Genomic DNA, 18,418 nt, shown 5'->3' with positions numbered 1-18,418 from the left:
TATATAGTAGGGCTATGGATCTTTCTGAGTTAATCTTTTATCCTGCCACTTTGCTGAATGTGGTTATCAACTGTATGAGTTCCCTGCTTATTTGTTCTGGATTTAAGTTTGGTAAGTGATACCCATGGAGAAGTCAGGTATAATTCTGATAGGTTTGCCTTTATATGTTACTTGACCTTTCTCCTTAGCAGCTCTTAATATTATTTCTTTATTCTGTATGTTTGGGCTTTTGATTATTATGTGGTGAGGAGACGTTTTTGTGGTCCACTCTCTTTGTTATTCTGTAGGCTTCTTGCACTTTCATTGGGATGTCTATCTTTAGGTTGGGAAAGTTGTCTTCTATGATTTTGTTGAATATGTTTCCTGCACCTTTGATGTGGGCTTCTTCACCTTCTACTATACATATTATTCTTAGGTTTGGTCTTTTCACGGTGTCCCATATTTCCTGGATATTTTGTGTTAGCGATTTGTTGGACTTAAGATTTTCTTTAGTCAATGACTCTATTTCTCCTAGTGTGTGTTCAATACCTGAGATTCTCTCTTCCATATCTTGTATTCTGTTTGTTATGCTTGTATCTGTTCTGATGGTTTACCCAGATTTTTCTATTTCCAGCAATTCCTCAAATTTTTTTTCATTTTCTATATTTCAGTTTTCAGGTCTTGAATTTTTACCTTCATCTGTTTGGTTCATTTTTCTTGGCTTTCTTTAAGAGATTTGTTGATTTTTTGGTTTGTTTTTTCTTCCTTTAAGAGATTTTCTCATATCCTCTTTGAAGGCTTTTATCATTTTCATGAAGTTGTTTTTAAGGTCATTCTCTTCTGCTTTGTCTGTGTTGGGATGCTCAGGTCTTGCTGGTGTAGAGTCCCTAGACTCCAGTGGTGTCATGTTGTTTTTTCTGTTGTTGAATGCGTTTTTATATTGTCTTCTTCCCCAATTCAGGACATTGTGCATTTCTTTTAAATTTTCCAATTTTTGTAGTAAAGGATTTCAAAGTATGACCTGGTGATTCTCTGGATTTCCTCAGTGTCCATTGTTATATCCCTCTTTTCATTTCTGATTTTGTTAATTTGCATGTTTACTCTGCCTTTTGGTTATGTTGGATAAAGGATTGTCTATTTTGTTGATTTTCTCAAAGAACCAACTCTTTGTTTTATTGATTCTTTGTATTGTTTTCTTTGTTTCTACTTTAGTGATTTAAGCTCTCAATTTGACTATTTCCTAGCATCTACTTCTCCTTGGTGAGTTTGCTTCTTTTTGTTCTAGAGCTTTCAGGTATTCTGTTAATTCTCTAGTGTGGCTATACTCCAGTTTCTTCATGTGGGCACTTAGTACTATGAACTTTCCTCTTAGCACTGCTTTCAGAGAGTCCCATAGATTTGGGTATGTTGTGCCTTCATTTTCATTGAATTCTAGGAAGTCTTTGATTTCTTTATTTTTTCCTTTACACAGGAATGACAAAGTTGTTTATTGTTCAACTTTTAAAACAAGCAAGAATCAAAAATCAACAATCAATGGTCATTAATATACCTAAATAACAATGGTCTTAACTCACTTATGAAAAGACACAGGCTAACAGAATAGATACGAGGACAGAATCCATCTTTCTGCTGCATACAAGAAACATACCTCACCTTCAAAGACAGGCATTTCCTCAGAGTTAACAGTTGAGAAAAGATTTTCCAATCAAATGGCCCTAAGAAGCAAGCTGGTTTAGCTATTCTAATATCTAACAAATTAGACTTCAAACTAAAATAAATCAAAAGAGATGAAGAAGGTCATTTCATATTTATCACAGGAAACATCCATCAAGATGAATTCTCAATTCTGAACATCTATGCACTAAATATAATGGTACACACATTCCATTCATAAAGGAACATTACTGAAACTCAAATCACACATTAAACCCCACACACTTAGAATGGGAGATTTAGACACTCCACTCTCACCACTGGACAGGACCACCAGACAGAAACTTAAAAAAAAAAAAAAAAACAAGCAAGCAAAAGAACTAACAGAAGTTATTACCCAATTGGGTGTAACAGATATCTATAGAACATTCTATCCAAACAAAATAATATATCTTTTTTTTCAGCACCACATGGAACCTTCTCTTTTAGACCACATACTCAGCAATAAAGCAAGCCTCCACAGATACAAAAACATGGAATAACCTCCTGTATCTTATGGAATCACCATGGCTTAAAATTAGATTTCAGCAACAACACAAATTGCAGAATCCCTAAAAACTCATATAACCTGGTTTGATCATTGACTTAGATCTTTATATTAGCATATGTAAGTTTCAGATATTTGCATATTAGCATATGTGAATTATGCATCAGAGCCTGCATTTTGAGATTTTCTTGCAAGTATACCATACATTTTTGCCATAACCCCACTACACATTTGTCACTATGAGGGTCAGAAATCAGAAGGATTGTGGGCTTTTTGGTATATCTATGTTTACTTGTCTTGAGTGTGCTTATTGAAGTGAAGCCAACCCACTCTATGTGATATCATTCCCCAGGTAGTTCCTGGACTCTACAAGAATGGAGAATGGAAGGCAAGCTCTAGGGTGCATACATTTATTCCTTTCTGTTTCTCTTTATTTATGCAGGCTCACTGGCCCCTTCAAGCTCTTCCTGTTGTGGCTTCCCTAGTTATGCTGGACTGTGATATGGAAATGTTAGCCAAAAAGCCCTTTTTCCACAACTTGCTTTTCTCAGGGTATTTTAGTATAGCAACCAGAATAGAAACTGGTACCTTCTCTTGGCCACACATTATCTCCCTCTTATCAAATAGTCTTCATATACTAATGTCTTTTTTAATAGAAAATTGATAGTTTAATGAGATTTATTTAACTTTAATTATGGTTGCTTATGAGCATATTTGACATAGTATTTATAGGAATATAAACAACTGATCAGTAGCTATAGCATGGAAGAAAATTTGTTCCTCTCCTAGTGACCCTCATTGCCTGTCACCAGCCCATCCCTATCCCAGGACAGAGTGATGATGAGCCCAGTGTTATGCAGGTCTCATGTGGGTTACCACACTTGTGAACTGAAGATAACAATGGCCATTGGCTGCCTAAAGAACAGTGTTTGACAATACTCATTGAAGTATTGTGAAATACATCAATATTCCTTATTCCAGCTCTTGGTGCTTTTTCTGGATATTCTATGCTTTTCCTTGAGCCTGGGAGAGGGTGATATAATTATTCCCTTAGGGATGAGCACTCAATTACTCTTTGATCTCCATGTTTTTGCCACATTTAAGTCTATGATAACTGCACTCAACTACAAAACAATTTTCCTTGACCAAGGCTGACAGCAGCAGTGATCTGTGAGCATATAAAATTCTTAGATGGCAATTTAATAGGCACATCCTGTTTACCAAAGTGACAGCAGGAACTTCTCCAGTAGGATCCTGAAATTATCCATGTATGGGCTTTTGACCAGATTTATAATACCAGGCATGACATTTTTGTTTTTGTTTTTTCCTCCCCTGTGGAGCAGGCCTCATATCAAATCAGAAAGCAGTTCAGTTCATTAACTCCATAATCATTATGGCATTATTACACCAATGGGCATATTTAGTTTGGCAGGTCTCTAAGTGTGGCTATCAGTGACAATTTCCACAATCAGCCTGTGTAGAACCTCCTGGCATTATCAAAGCACTCATTCATGGATCCTGGCTGGAAGCCTATAGTCAGTTCCAGCTAATTTCTCTACATCTTGCAACTGGAGTAAGTGGTGTACTCAGCAACAGAATCTAACCATTTACTTCTTTTGTATAAGAAAGTGCAGAAACACTTTTTGGGGATATTAGGAGGCTCATTGAAGGCTCTGTAAATTGGATGATATTGTGATAGCCTAATGGGTTCTGAGAACAACTTTATACCATGAAGGTGCACCTTCATCTGAACTATGTTTCTAATTTTATTCCTATTTATGTATCTATTGGTATTTAAATAATGAATATTCATAAATGGATATGTTATGTTTGGATATAATCTACTCCTCCTTTATGTCTTCCACATTCTTCTTTATGTATTCCAATTTTCTTCCCCAAGTTGATGTGCTACATGTCAATACCCTGTTTTTGGAATCTATAGGACACCTCTGGCTGACATCTGGAAGGGAGGTATTCCATATCTATTAAAAGGTCTTCTATCTCTCAATATATAGCTTATAGGAGAAGGATGATGCTCTGATTTGAATAATCCAAAACCAATTAAGTTCATATCTCTCTATAAAATATTTTAGTTTATATGTGTGCATATATATTTAAATACACATGTATTATATATAAATACATACATAACCTCAATTAATTCAACTCATTATATATACACATATATAAACAGCTTATAAAATAGTATATTTCTGTGTGATTTTTCAAGTTTTGCAAGTTTCATGATTGTTAGTTATCTTTTCCACATCCTGTCTTTTGCCATACCTTCCCATGCCTTTTGAATCTCCCTTCCCCTTTCCTCTTCATATCATCTGTGTTCTGTTTTCCCTTCTCTTGGTTCCCATCTCCACCAATGACCTCTTTGTACAGCTTTGTAAGTGACCATGCTCCCCTGGATAGCCCCATACCCAGAAATGTATGCATTTTACAAATTGGTGTTGGTGGCTTACTTTAAGAGAATCAATGAAGAACGTAAAGTTTTAGGATAAGGAGTAGAGCATGCATATAGGAAGAGTAATCATACTTTCATCTTCTGACAATGTCAAATGTAGTTTTCTGAGTCTAAACCAATTCTCAGTTAAAAATAATAAATGCAAATATGTGCGTGGTGGTTAAGGCAAGCATGGTATGTATTCACTCATATGTGGATTTTAGACATATAGCAAAGGATTCCCAGCCTACAATCCACACCGCCATTAAAGCTAGGAAACAAGAGGACCTATGAGAGACATACATGGTCTCCCCTGGAGAAGGGGAAAGGAACAAGATCTCTTGAGCAAATTGGGAGCATGGGGGGAGGGGAGAGGGAGTTATGAGAAAGAAAAGAGAGAAGATGAGGGGAGGGGAGGACTTTAGGGAGCAGGAAGGTTGAGTGGTGGGGAAGAATAGAGGAGAGCAAGAAAAGAGATACCATAATAGAGGGAGCCATTATAGGTTTAAAGAGAAATCTGGCACTACAGAAATGTCCAGACATCTACAAGGATAACACCAACTAACAATCTAAGCAATAGTAGAGAGGCTACCTTAAACACCCTTCCCGATAATGAGACTGATGACTAACTTCTTTGCCATCCTAGAGTTTTCATGCCGTAGTTGATGGAAGCAGAAGCAGACACCCCCAGCTAAACACTGAACTGACCTCTGGGAATCCAGTTACAGAGAAGGAGGAGTGATGAGCCATGAGGTCAAGAGCAGGCTGGAGAAATTCATAGAAACAGCTGACCTGAACAAGAGGGAGCTAATGGACCTTTGACTGATAGCTGGGAAATCAGCATAGGATGGACCTAGATCCCCTGATCATGGGTGTCAGTTAGGAGGCCTGGCAATCTATGGGGCATGGGAGTGGATCAGTATTCATTCCTAGTATAGGAATGGACTTTGGGAGCCCATACCACATAGAGTGATACTCTCTCAGCCTAGACACATGGGGGATGATCTAGGCCCTGCTCCAAATGGTATGACAGACTTTGAAGAGCCCCCATGGAATGCCTCACCCTCTCTAGGGACCAGAAAAGTGATTGGGATATGGGTTTGTAGGGGGCAGGGGAGAGAGAGAGAATGGGGATTGATATGTAAAACAAGTTTTTTTCCAATTAAATTCAAAAATCTGATGATAAAATAATCAAGAAAAATTTTAGGCTATTTGGATCATGGAAAGTTTTTCTTCCTGCTTCAAATATGGCAGGTAGTTTTTCTGTGTAGTAGTCTATGTAGTCAGTCATAGTCTTTTAGATTTTTGACTTTTTTATTCCAGGCTATTCTTGCTTTTCTGGTGAGAAATCAGGTTTTTGATGGTGTTTCCTCTATGTATGAGCTGTCTTTTTTTTTCTCTTGTATCTTTCAATATTTAATATTTAAATGGGTATAATCTAACACACATAGTGCTCTTTCTCTCCCCCTCACCTCTCTCTCCAGTGTGTGTGTGTGTGTGTGTGTGTGTGTGTGTGTGTGTGTGTGTGAGTGTTCATGTGCATGCATTTTAGTGCAGGAATCACAATGATACCAGACTAATTCCCACTGAAGTATTGGGAGGTAACACAAAGTGCTAGTGTTGCTTTTGGTATCATTGCCCCATAGTAATTGATGCAATGAGACAGAATAAATAATTTATAATTCTGACATAAAAGAGGATGGCATCCTATAAAAATCAAAAGCAGCATATAAAAATATTAACAATAAAAGAATTTAGCCACATGGCAAAATATGCTCATAATTTATTTGCTAACCAGTTATTAGACATTTATGTAAGTTGTATTGGCTGACACTAAAAACAAAGGTGATAAAACCATTATTGTGGACTGTTTATATAAGTGGATTATGTTAAGTTTTACTGTATAATGAATGTGGGATTATATGGCAATATGTGTATTTACCTTTTTCAGTAATAGTTATATTGGTGTTAGACCATTTGGCACATTTACAGCTGTGTGTGAGGGGTACCAGCTGTGTCACATCTTCCACAGCACAGATGCAAAGGATAAATCTTCTGAATTTTGGTCACTTAAAAGGGCTGAGCATTGTTGTTCCTGCACTAATTAATATGGAGTATATTTTCACTTGCTAGCTACCATAACCTTACTAATAAGATGCTTCTTCTATTGTTCTCAATGTGTTTCAATTTATTATGTGTATGACATTCTGCATCAATGTATTCCTGCGTGCCAGAAGAAGGCACCAAATCTCATTATAGATGGTTGTGAACCACCATGTGTTTGCTGGGAATTGAACTCAAGACCTCTGGAAAAGCAGACAGATCTCTGTCCCTTAGAGCCATCTCTCCAGCCCTGCTCAGTGTGTTTCTAGTAAGTTCAAAAAGTTCTTTAAAATATGTAGGAGAATACCACTTGTCAAACACATGTTTTGTTGCAAACATCGACCCTAAAGCTGAGTCTTCTCATTCTGATAGTGCCTTTCAGAGAACAAAGAAAATCTTTGTAAGATCTAATTTTCCATGGGTTTTGCTTTGGGTATTATGCCTAATAAATCTTTGGAAAAACATCTCTCATTTAGTCTGGGAGTCCCGTACCTTTAGATTTTCAGTGTAAGACTATTCTGAAGTTTGCTGGAGTGGAATGATGAATTGAGTTGTCATTCTGAATGGGTGTTCAACATTCCACACATAGCATACTAAAAGATGACTGTTTTCTCTACTAAATTGCTGTGGCACACTTGTGAAAATCAAATCAGGCATTTATATTCAGGTTCTCCACTCTGTTTTGTTATATTATGCTGAAGCTTACCTTTCATGTCTATCTTTGTGGCTAAATCATAATATCAATACTGCATCTGGTCTGTGAATAGTGTTAGGTAAGAATATGCTGTCTAAGTTTTGTCTATTCTATTCCATTTGTGTTTTATATAAGTTTTATAATCCACCTGGGATATAACATTATCCCCATATACAATCCTACCAAACTTTCAGAGGGGTTTGGATTGCAGTGAATTTGCACACTGTAGTGGCAGAAGCGATATTAGGTGAGTGTTAAGACTGAGGACTGAGAACTCAGGTCTGTCCTCCATTACTTACCTCTTCACTATATTAATGATATTTTATACTTTTAATGTTCAGAGGTTTTTTTTACCCAATTCATCCCCAGAGATTTCATATTTTATGCTACTTAGTGTAAATTTCTCTTCAAATTCCCATTTCTGCTTGCTTTGGCACTGTAAAGCACATAGTTTAAACCAATTCTCTCTATTAATTTTTGTATAGCTAAACTTACTAATTTTCCTGTCTTTTTTCTGTAGGTATTTTCAGGTTTCCCACATGGGTGATCATGCCATATGCAAATAAAAACAATTCAACTCTTCTCTTTCAATTTGTGTGTTTTACTTGCTTTTCTTGATTTTTATCACTTGTCAAACTGTCAGTGCAATATAATAGAAACTGGTTGAATACACATTCTTGAAATGTCAATCTTACTGAAAAAGAACACACTCTAGATATTATGTATAGTCTTTGCTTTAGACATTTTTGCATTGTCCTTAAAAACTTGAGGAAAATTTTATTACCATTGCAGACTGTATTTGTTATCATTATCAAGTGTTAAAAATTGTGAAGGGGTTTTAAAACATCCATATGGTCATGATCATGATATTTTTCTTATTTAGATTCAGTGTGGTAGTTTATACTAACAAAATTTTGTAGATTGAAGAGTTTCTATTATCAACTTCAGTTAAAATATATATAGTTTTAAGTAAATCAAATTTAACCACACACACACACACACACACACACACACACACACACACACACACACACACACACACACAATTAAACTTGATTTGCTTAAATAGAACTGATATTTGAACAAGGGTAAAATGTTAATACACATTTGGTTTTTTCAGGTCTTAGCTCTAAAGGGTGTTAGCATGTCTATGGTCTTATGTAAAGTCTTTCCTTCTGTTTTCAAGCTAATTGTGTTTACAGAGTAAAAGGTGAAAGGGGAAGTTGGCATAAAACCTGTAGACTTCATCTGTGAAATCTTGGAATGGAAGTTTTCATTTGGGAATGTTTTATACTCAGATGAAATCCTCTTATATTTACAGGACTGTTTAACCATCAATTTCTAGAGTGAGACTTTTGCAGTTTGTATCGATTGAATTTTTTCTGTTTTATTATTTAAAACATTTTTTAAGCATGTGGATTTTGAGGGTTATTCCCTGATATTAGGAGCATATCTTTTCTCCCTTTCCTCATTAATCCAGCTAGTGGCTTATCACACATTTAGCTTTCTGTTTTATTGATTTTTTTATCTCCTCACCATTGTATAGTCTACCTATTTCTGCTATTACCTTTGTCATCTTTGCTGCTGCCCTTCTCCTGCTTAAATTGATGTGTGTTTGGTCTTCTGTCTTCAAACCTTGAAAAGGAGCCCTGGATCTCTACAGTAAGGCTTAACATATTTTTCCAAGATAGTGTTTCTTTGTGTAGTCTTTGCTATCCTGGAACCCAGACTATTGTATCCTCACACAGATAGATCTACCTACCTCTGTCTCCCAAGTGCTGCATCAAAGGCATCCATAAACAATGAGGCTTAACTTCTTTGTTGTTGTGTCTGACATCATGTGTTTCCCAAGAATTCTGTTGTTATTTTAAATTGCATTCACTCACAAATACTCTCTCTCTCTGATTTGTTCTTTCACCCAAGTGTGTGTATATGTGTTTTGCTTATGGATTTCCCAGACATGTTTAATTGTTTTAACTCTTTGTTGTGTTTTTATGTTAATTTGCATGATTTAAATACAGTTCTTTTCAATTTATTCTTTCATAATTTCATACTTCTGAATACTTGCTACCTCAATACCTTCCACTATGCCTCCTTATGCTCTCATGTCCCCTCCTACTACTATGTACCCTTCCACTCCTGCTGAACTTGTCCTAACAAGCCTTCATTTCACTTCCATGTTTTATTTTTGACCTTGATTTATTTACCTGGGACCCACCAAGTGAGGTTGGATGGGTGTTATTTACTTGAGCAAGAGCACCTTACCTGTGGTTATGCCACTAAAGACTTTCACTCTCACTCTCTGGGTAAGCATTAGCTGCATTTATCTCCTAAGGCAGGACAAAGCCTCAGGATAGAATGTGGTTAGGCCAATCATGTGCAGGACAGAGCCTCAGAATGGAATGTTAATAAGCAAACCTTGTACAGGTAACCAAAGCTTTTGTGAGTTCTGGAAAAAAAAAAAAAAAGGTTGGTCCATATTTAGAGGATAACATTTTACAGCACTTACTTCTATTCTATGACTCTTTGCGGGGAGGGGAGATGTTTGTTTGTTGGTTGGTTGGTTTGGAGGTTTTTATTTGTCTCCTCTTGTGAGATGTTCTTTTGACATTTTTGGCACCAAGTCCCCAACAATAACTTATTCTTAGCATTTTGTTCAACTGTGAGTCTCTTCATAAGTTACTGCATACTGCAAATGATACTTCTTTGCCCATAGCTAAGAGCAGCACAAATCAGTTGGTATTTAGATGTTTAGAAACAAGTTTTATGACATGGTATTTAACAAATATCTTCCCTAGCATCTATGAACTTCCCACTCATGGAGTTTTGTCTATATTTACAATGCCATTCATGATTTTCTACCCGTAGAAGGGTGCTCAAGTCCACCTGGAACATAGTTGGTTACCCTCATAATGATTGTGCCACTATTCTATCAGGAGGATCATCTTATAGAGCAGTTTAGTGTTATAATATGCAGGGTCCACAGCATAGTAAGGTAATTGGTGATTTTTCTTCCATACTATCTTCTATCTTTCCTCACTTTTTCTGACAATGTGAAAATTAGTTAGTAAGGAGACTTCTAACTCAGTCCCCACTGAATTCCTTAGTGTCCTATAACTAAATTGAAGTGTATAACATGAGTTTTCTTGGCCCAGCTAGCCCTGTCACCACTTCAACCCCCAAATAACACATGCAGATGCTGTATTAGCTATAAGCTGTTGGCTGATGAATTGGACTTCTTATTTTTAAACCATAATTACTAATCTCTGCATTTGCTCATGGCCTTATCTTACTTTCTTTCTTTCTTTCTTTCAATTACTCTATCCTGTTTCTTTTCTCTCACAAGCCTATGTATATTTTTAAACACATCGCAAACACTCTAGAGGTTTTTCTTCATCTGAATTTGTCTTTACTGTAAATCTTTACCTTTTTCTGGCCACATGTCTGTTATCTGCTAAATAATATTGCTAAAAATAAAGCAGTGGCTGTTTTAGGCACTGTCTTTCCAAGATGGCTATAGTATGTTTACTGCCAGGAGTGAGAGCTGTGCTCACTGCCTTGGTCTATGCTGCTATCAAGCAGCATGATGCCGGATTGGAGATGTGATCACTGCCACTTCCAGCTACTCGTATACCATTCAATTGTTAGTAGGGCCTCTAATAAGAATCTTGCAGTTTGGGGGGTTTATGCCAAGTCCGGAAGATTCCATAAAGGAGCCATGCGAGTCTTTGCTTGTCTCTAGCAAAACAGAGCCAACCTGAGAAAATGCTGCTACCAAGAAGCCATGCTTGTCTCTGTTCTTTTGTTTTTAAAAATCCCTTTTTAAACTTTTGCCAAGTTTTAAGTGGAAATTCGTGCTGCATGTTGCTTACCCCATTTTGTAACATGAATTCTCTTGGCCCACCTGGTCCTGCTACCCTTCTTTGCCCCAAAGAAACACACAGGATGCTATAGTAATTATAAATACTGTAGGTCTTATGGATAATATTTTTTATTTGCTAGCCTACTCTTAATTATTCACCCATTTTCTAATAATTCATGTATTTCCACGTGGCCTTATCTTACTGGACATAAGGTCAGGGCCTCTTACTCCTTTGGGATCTGCATTGCATCTGTTCAGTGTCTCTGCCGAGAAGAGAAGAGAAGAGAAGAGAAGAGAAGAGAAGAGAAAGGAGGGGAGGGGAGAGGAGGGGAGGGGAGGGGGAAGGAGAGGGAGGGGGAGGGGGGAGGAAGGGGAGGGAGGGGGAGGGGGAGGGGAGGGGAGGGAAGGGAGGGAGGGGAGGGGAAGGGGAGGGAGGGAAGGGAAGGGGCGGGGAGGGAAGGGAAGGGAAAGGAAGGGGAGGGGAGGGAAGGGAAGGGAAAGGAAGGGAAGAGAGCAAATTCCTGTTTGTCCTTGCTTATATTCTGATTCTGTTCAGATATGTTACCTCCTGGGGTCACATGATGATTCTTCTCTGCCTATGCTACCCAGAATCCTCCTCATATCCTAGCCCCACCTATCTTGCTTCCCTATTGGCCAAAAGTGTTTTATTCATCAACCAATAAGATAAACATATACATAGAAGACCATTCCCCATCAGAAGTGTGTACTCTCTTCACCAACAGGGGTCTTATCAACCAGTTATGATGGGCAACAAAGAGCAATGGCTACAGTTTCATTATTTGGGAGCTGTTGGATTCTCTCTAGCAGGTCATGGAGAGGTTTTCATTCCATAATCTATGACTTTTGGGTACAGTGTTACCCATCTATGCTAGACAATTTGGTTTAAACTCTTCTCATTTTCTTTTTAAAGCTTTTCATCTTAAAATTCAGTTAACAAATAGGTTTCCCTATGACTTCCTTCATGAATTGTTAGTTTTGGTAAGACCTCTCAACTCTTCTGCTGTCCCCAACATTTCTAGACCCAATATCGAGTCTACTGTAACATGTTTCATGACAATGGTGTGTTCTTTCTTGATAAAACAGTTAACAGTTACGTTAAACTTGAAAAGAGTTTATTATACTCAGTATTTTCTCTTTGCCTATCTGATCTTTGTATCCTTCTTTCTTACTCTATCTTCTTAAATTATTGACTATATTGTAACCCAGTGTATTTAACTGTTATTTTTGTGTTGTTTGTTTCTTTGTTTGTATATAGTTTCATTGCTCACCACTCTGTATTTTTCAACAAAATTGGGGACTCATACCAGGGAAAGGCTGATACCCACTATATGTAATCATTAATTACTTGTAGTTCTTTGTCCAGGGCTATGGTCCTATGAAATCTCCCCCCTTCAAAGTTAGCATGTCTAATAATAATAGCCATTGTTCAGGTCTTGATTATACAGGTTTTTCTAGAAGGAATTGTTTTACACCATATTTTCTGATCCTCTGGCTTTCATAGTCTTTCTACCTCCTCTTCTATGATGTTCCCCTAGGTATAGATGCAAGAGCTGTGCTTTAGATGTATAAGTTAAAGCTGAAATCACCCACAATTCACTGATGGCTACATTGTGTTCAGTTGTGGTTTTTCTTGATTGTCTCCATTTACTGTAAACGTAAGTTTCTATGATGGGGACTGACACTTATATTGGGTATAAGGATAAGATTATACTACTCTATCAAAATGTTAGTCATAAATTCTCATCTAAGATACATAAGCACTCTATCCCTGGGATGTTGGCTAGGTGTCTAATGCAAGGCAAGATTTGAATAGAACTCAATTCTAATTAGATTGATATTGTTACCACCAATATTTGAGTGCCAGTTACTGCACCTTTATAGAGATCTGATGATGTTTGTCATTGCTGTGGTTTATAGATGTCACAGGTAGGTGTAACTATTGATAGATTGTCTCCTTTGACAGAATGTATAATATTTTCTGGTGACATGGGTGCTAGAATGCAGAAAGGAGGCTTTTAGTTTAAATCCAGCTTGAACAACCAGGGTATTGTGTCCTAAGTATGTTGTATTTTCATCAATAGTGGTTTACACTAAATTCTGAGAAGCAAGCAAAGCAGAAGCTATATTCTATATTTTTTGTAGTTCACTTGAATAACTCAAAATGACCACACTAAAGAAAATTTCTAATGCTTGATACTAGAATTTTTCTTTGTCTATGGTTCTAGGGAGCATTGTCAGCCCTAATGGCCTTAAAATAAGGCTTTGTCAAACAACCTTGGTGTTATTTGTACTTAGTTGATCTTCCCTAGTTGGAGGACCTTCCAATTTTTCTATTGCCTATTTCATATCCCCTGTATCCTACTATTTGCCTCCCCATGGTCCTTTTACACTTCTTTGGTTTCTGGAAATACTGAATGTTGTACATGAAGAGGCTTTTGAGATAGGAACATGAGATGAGAGAAAATATGTTTCTGGGTCTGGGTACCTCATTACATATGTCTTCTAGATCCATCCTTTTACCTGTCAATTTCATAGTTTCATTTTTCTTTACAGCTGCACAATATTACATGAAGTATATGAATCACATTTTCATTATCCATTCATGTGTGGAGGATATTTAGTTGTTTCCATTTCCTCAGTATTGTTATTAGGAAGCAATACACAGGACTGAGAAACTATCTATAGAGTAGAATGTCAACTTCCAAAGGCACAAGAGAAGGAGTGGTATAGCTGAGTCATAGGACAGATTTGTTTTTAGATTTTGAGGATTCTCTAACATATCACCACAGTGGTTCAGCCAGTTTTCAACCCTATCAATGATGAATAAGGGTTCTCCTTTCCCCATGACCTCACCTGCATTTGTTGTCAGATGTTTTGTGAATTTTAGCCATTCTTACTGGGGTAAGCTGAAAACTCAAAAGTTGTTTTTCATTTGTACTTACCTAATTATTAAGGATGATGAACACTTTTTGAAGTCCTTATTCATTTTTGTTTCTACAATAGAGAAATCTCTAGTCCTCTTTTTTTTTCCTTTTCTCTTTTATTAGTTCAAATTAGGAAAAACCTTGCTTCACATGTCAATCCCTTCTTCCTCTCCCTCTCCTCGCCCCCACCCCTCCCCCAACCCCCATCAACCCACCACCCCATTCCTCCTCCACTCCCCAGGGAGGGTAGGGCCCTCAATGGGTACTTCCCAAAGTCCACCACATCATCCTGGGCCGGGCCTAGGCCTTGCCCCATGTGTTTAGGCTGAGGGAGCATCCCTTCACTTGGGATGGGCTCTCAAAGTCCCTTCTTATGCCAGGTAAAAATACTGATCCACTACCAGGGGCCCCATAGAGTGCCAAGGCCTCCTCATTGACATCCATGTTCAGGGGTCTGGATCAGTCCTGTGCTGGCCTCCCAGACAGCAATCTGGGGTCCATGTGCTCCCCCTTGTTCAGGCCAGCAGTTTCTGAGGGTTTCTCCAGCCTGGTACAGACACCTTTGATCTTTATTCCTCCCTCTCTTCAACTAAGTTCGAGAGTTCAGTTCAGTGTATATCTGTGGATGTCTGCCTCTGCTTCCATCAGTCACTGGATGAGGGCTCTAGGATGGCATAAAAAGTAGTCATCAATCTGATTTTAAGGGAAGAGCATTTAGGTTATCATCTCCACCATTGCCTGGATTGTCAGATCGTGTCATCCTTGTAGGTCTCTGGGAATCTCCCTAGTGCCAGATCTCTCCTCAGACCTCTAGTGGCTCCCTCTAACATGGTATCCTTCATCCTGCTCTCTCTCCTCTATTCTTCCCCCAGCTCGATATTTCTGCTACTCCATTTCCTCTGCTCCACTCTTCCTCTTCTGCTCTCATTCTGGCAGCTACCTCTCCCCTACCCTCATGCTCTCAATTAGATCAGGAGTTCCTGCCCCTTCCCAATTCTGGGGTCCATTCAGGTATCCTTTAGAGACATTCATGTTTCCTAGTTTCTTTGGTGAAGAGGATTATATACTGGTAATCCTTTGCTCTATGTCTAAAATTCATATATGAGTGAGTACATAACACGTTTGTCTTTTTGTGACTGGGTTACCTTACTCAGGATGGTTTCTTCTAGTTCCATCCATTTGCCCGCGAATTTCAAGATTCCATTTTTTTTTTCTGCTGAGTGGTACTCCATTGTATAAATGTACCACATTTTCTCTATCCGTTCTTCAGTGGAGGGGCATCTAGGTTTCGTCCAGGTACTGGCTATTACAAACAATGCTGCTATGAACATGGTTGAACATATGGCCTTGTTGTATGAATGTGCATTATTTGGGCATATACCCAAGAGAGGAATTGCTGGATCTTGAGGTAGACTGATTTCCCATTTTTCTGAGCAACTGCCATATTGATTTCCAGAGTGGTCTTACACGGTCGCACTTCCATCAGCAATAGAGGAGTGTTCCTTTTTTCTCCACATCCTCTCCAGCATAGATTTTCATTGGTGTTTCTTATTTTTGCCATTCTGGCCAGTGTAAGATGGTATCTCAGAGCTGTTTTGAGTTGTATTTCTCTGATGGCCAAGGATTTTGAGCACTTTCTTAAGTGTCTTTCAGCCATTTCAGATTCCTCTGTTGAGAATTCTCTATTTAGTTCTGCACCCCACATTTAAATTTCATTGATTGGTGTTTTGGTGGCTAGCTTCTTGAGTTCATTGTATATTTTGGATATCAGCCCTCTGTCAGATGTGGGGTTGGTGAAGATCTTTTCCCATTCTGTGGGCTGTCATTTTTGTCTTACTGACTTTGCCTTAAAGAAGCTTCTCAGTTTCAGGAGGTCCCATTTATTAATTGGAGATCTCAATGTCTCTGCTACTGGCATAACGTTCAGGAAGCTGTCTCCTGTACCAATTCCTTCAAGGGAATCTCCCATTTTCTCTTCTAGAAGATTCAGTGTGGCTGGATTTATGTTGAGATCTTTAATCCATTTGGACTTATGTTTTGTGCATGGTGACACATATGGTTCTATCTGCAATCGTCTGCATGTCCAAATCCAATTGTGCTAGCACCAATTGTTGAAGATGCTTTCTATTTTCCATTATATAGATTTAGCATATTTGTCAAAAATCAGGTTTTCATACATGCATGGATTAATACCAGGTTTGTCAATTCGAACACATTGGTCTATCTGTCTATATTTGTGCCAATACCAAGCTTTTTTCAGATCTATGGCTCTATTAAGGAGCTTGAAGTCAGGGATGGTGATGCCTCCAGAAGATCCTTTATTGTACAGAATTGTTTTGGCTTTCCTGGGATTTTTGTTTTTCCATATAAAGTTGATTATTGTTCTTTCAAGGTCTGTGAAGAACTGTGTTGGGATTTTGATGGGGATGTGTTGACTCTGTAGATTACTTTTGCAAGATTGCCATTTTACTATGTTGATTCTACCTATCCAAGAGCATGGGAGACCTTTCCATTTTCTGGTATCTTCTTTATTTTCTTTCTTTAAGACTCAAAGTTCTTACTGTACAGTTCTTTCACTTTTTTGGTTAGCATTGCCCCAAGATATTTTATGTTTCTTTTGGTTATTGTAAAAGCTGATGTTTCTCTGAATTCTTTCTCATTGTATTTATCATCTGTATACAGTAGGGCTACTGATTTTTTTTTTTAGTTAATTTTGTATCCTGCTACTTTGCTGAAGGTGTTTATCATCTGTAGGAGTTCCCTGGTAGAGTTTTTCAGGTCATTTATCTAGACAATCATATCATCTGCAAATAGTGAAAGTTTGACTTCTTCCTTTCTAATTTGTATCCCCTTGATATCCTTTTCTTGTCTTAATGCTCTAGCTAGAACTTCAAGTACAATATTGAAGAGATATGGAGAGAGTGGACAGCCTTGTCTTGTTCCTGATTTTAGAGGAATCACTTTGAGTTTCTCCCCATTTAGTTTAATGTTGGCTGTTGGTTTGGTGTGTATTGCTTTTATCAGGTTTAGATATATTCCTGTTATCTCCAAGATCTTTATCATGAAGGGATGTTGGATTTTATCAAAGGCTTTTTCAGCATCTAGTGAGATGATCATGTGGTTTTTCTTTCTCAGTTTGTTTATATGGTGGATTTCATTGATGGATTTTCATATGTTGAACCATCCTTGCATCCCTGGGATGAAACCTACTTGATCACAGTGGATGATTTTTCTGATGTGTTCTTGGAATTGGTTCGCCAATATTTTGTTGAGTATTTTTGCATCGATGTTCATGAGGGATATTGGTCTGTAGTTCTCCTTTTTAGTTGTATCTTTGTGTGGCTTGATTATCAAAGTGATTGTAGCCTCCTGAAAAGAGTTTAGCATTGTCTCTTCTGCTTCCATTGTGTGGAACAATTTGAGGAGTGCTGGTATTAGCTATTGTATGAATTTCTCGTAGAACTCTGCAGTGAAGCCATATGCCCCTGGCCTTTTTTTTTTTGGTTGGGAGGCTTTTGATGACTGTTTCTATTTCACTATGGGTTATAGGTTGATTTAAACTGCTTATTTGTCCTTGGTTTAATTTTGGTAAGAGATATCTATCCAGAAAATTGTCCATTTCCTTTGCATTTTCTAATTTTTTGGAGTACAGGTTTTCATGATGATTCTCTGGATTTCCTCAGTGTCTGCTGTTATATCCCCCTTTTCATGTCTGATTTTGTTAATTAGCATTCTCTCTCTCTCTCTCTCTCTCTCTCTCTCTCTCTGCCTTTTGGTTAGTTTTGATAGAGGTTTGTCTATCCTGTTGATCTTCTCAAAGAACCAACTCTTTGTTTCACTGATTCTTTGTATTGTTTTCCTAGTTTCTACTTTATTCATTTCAGCCCTCAATTTGATTATTTCCTGGCATCTACTCCTCTGTGGTGAGTTTGCTTCTTTTTGCTCTAAAGCTTTCAGTTGTTCTGTCAATTCTCTAGTGTGACTATTCTCCAATTTCTTCATGTGGGTACTTAGTTCTATGAACTTTCCTCTTAGCACTGCTTTCAGAGTGTTCCATAAGTTTGGGTATGTTGTGTCTACATTCTCATTAAATTCTAGGAAGTCTTTAGTTACTTTTTTTATTTCTTCCTCAACCCAGGAATGATGCAATTGAGTGTTATTAAATTTCCATTAGTTTGTAGGT

This window comes from Cricetulus griseus (assembly GCF_003668045.3).
Source record: "Cricetulus griseus strain 17A/GY chromosome 1 unlocalized genomic scaffold, alternate assembly CriGri-PICRH-1.0 chr1_1, whole genome shotgun sequence".
Classification (NCBI taxonomy): domain Eukaryota; kingdom Metazoa; phylum Chordata; class Mammalia; order Rodentia; family Cricetidae; genus Cricetulus; species Cricetulus griseus.
The sequence above is the reverse complement of the archived record's forward strand: the minus strand, read 5'-3'. Positions refer to the sequence as shown.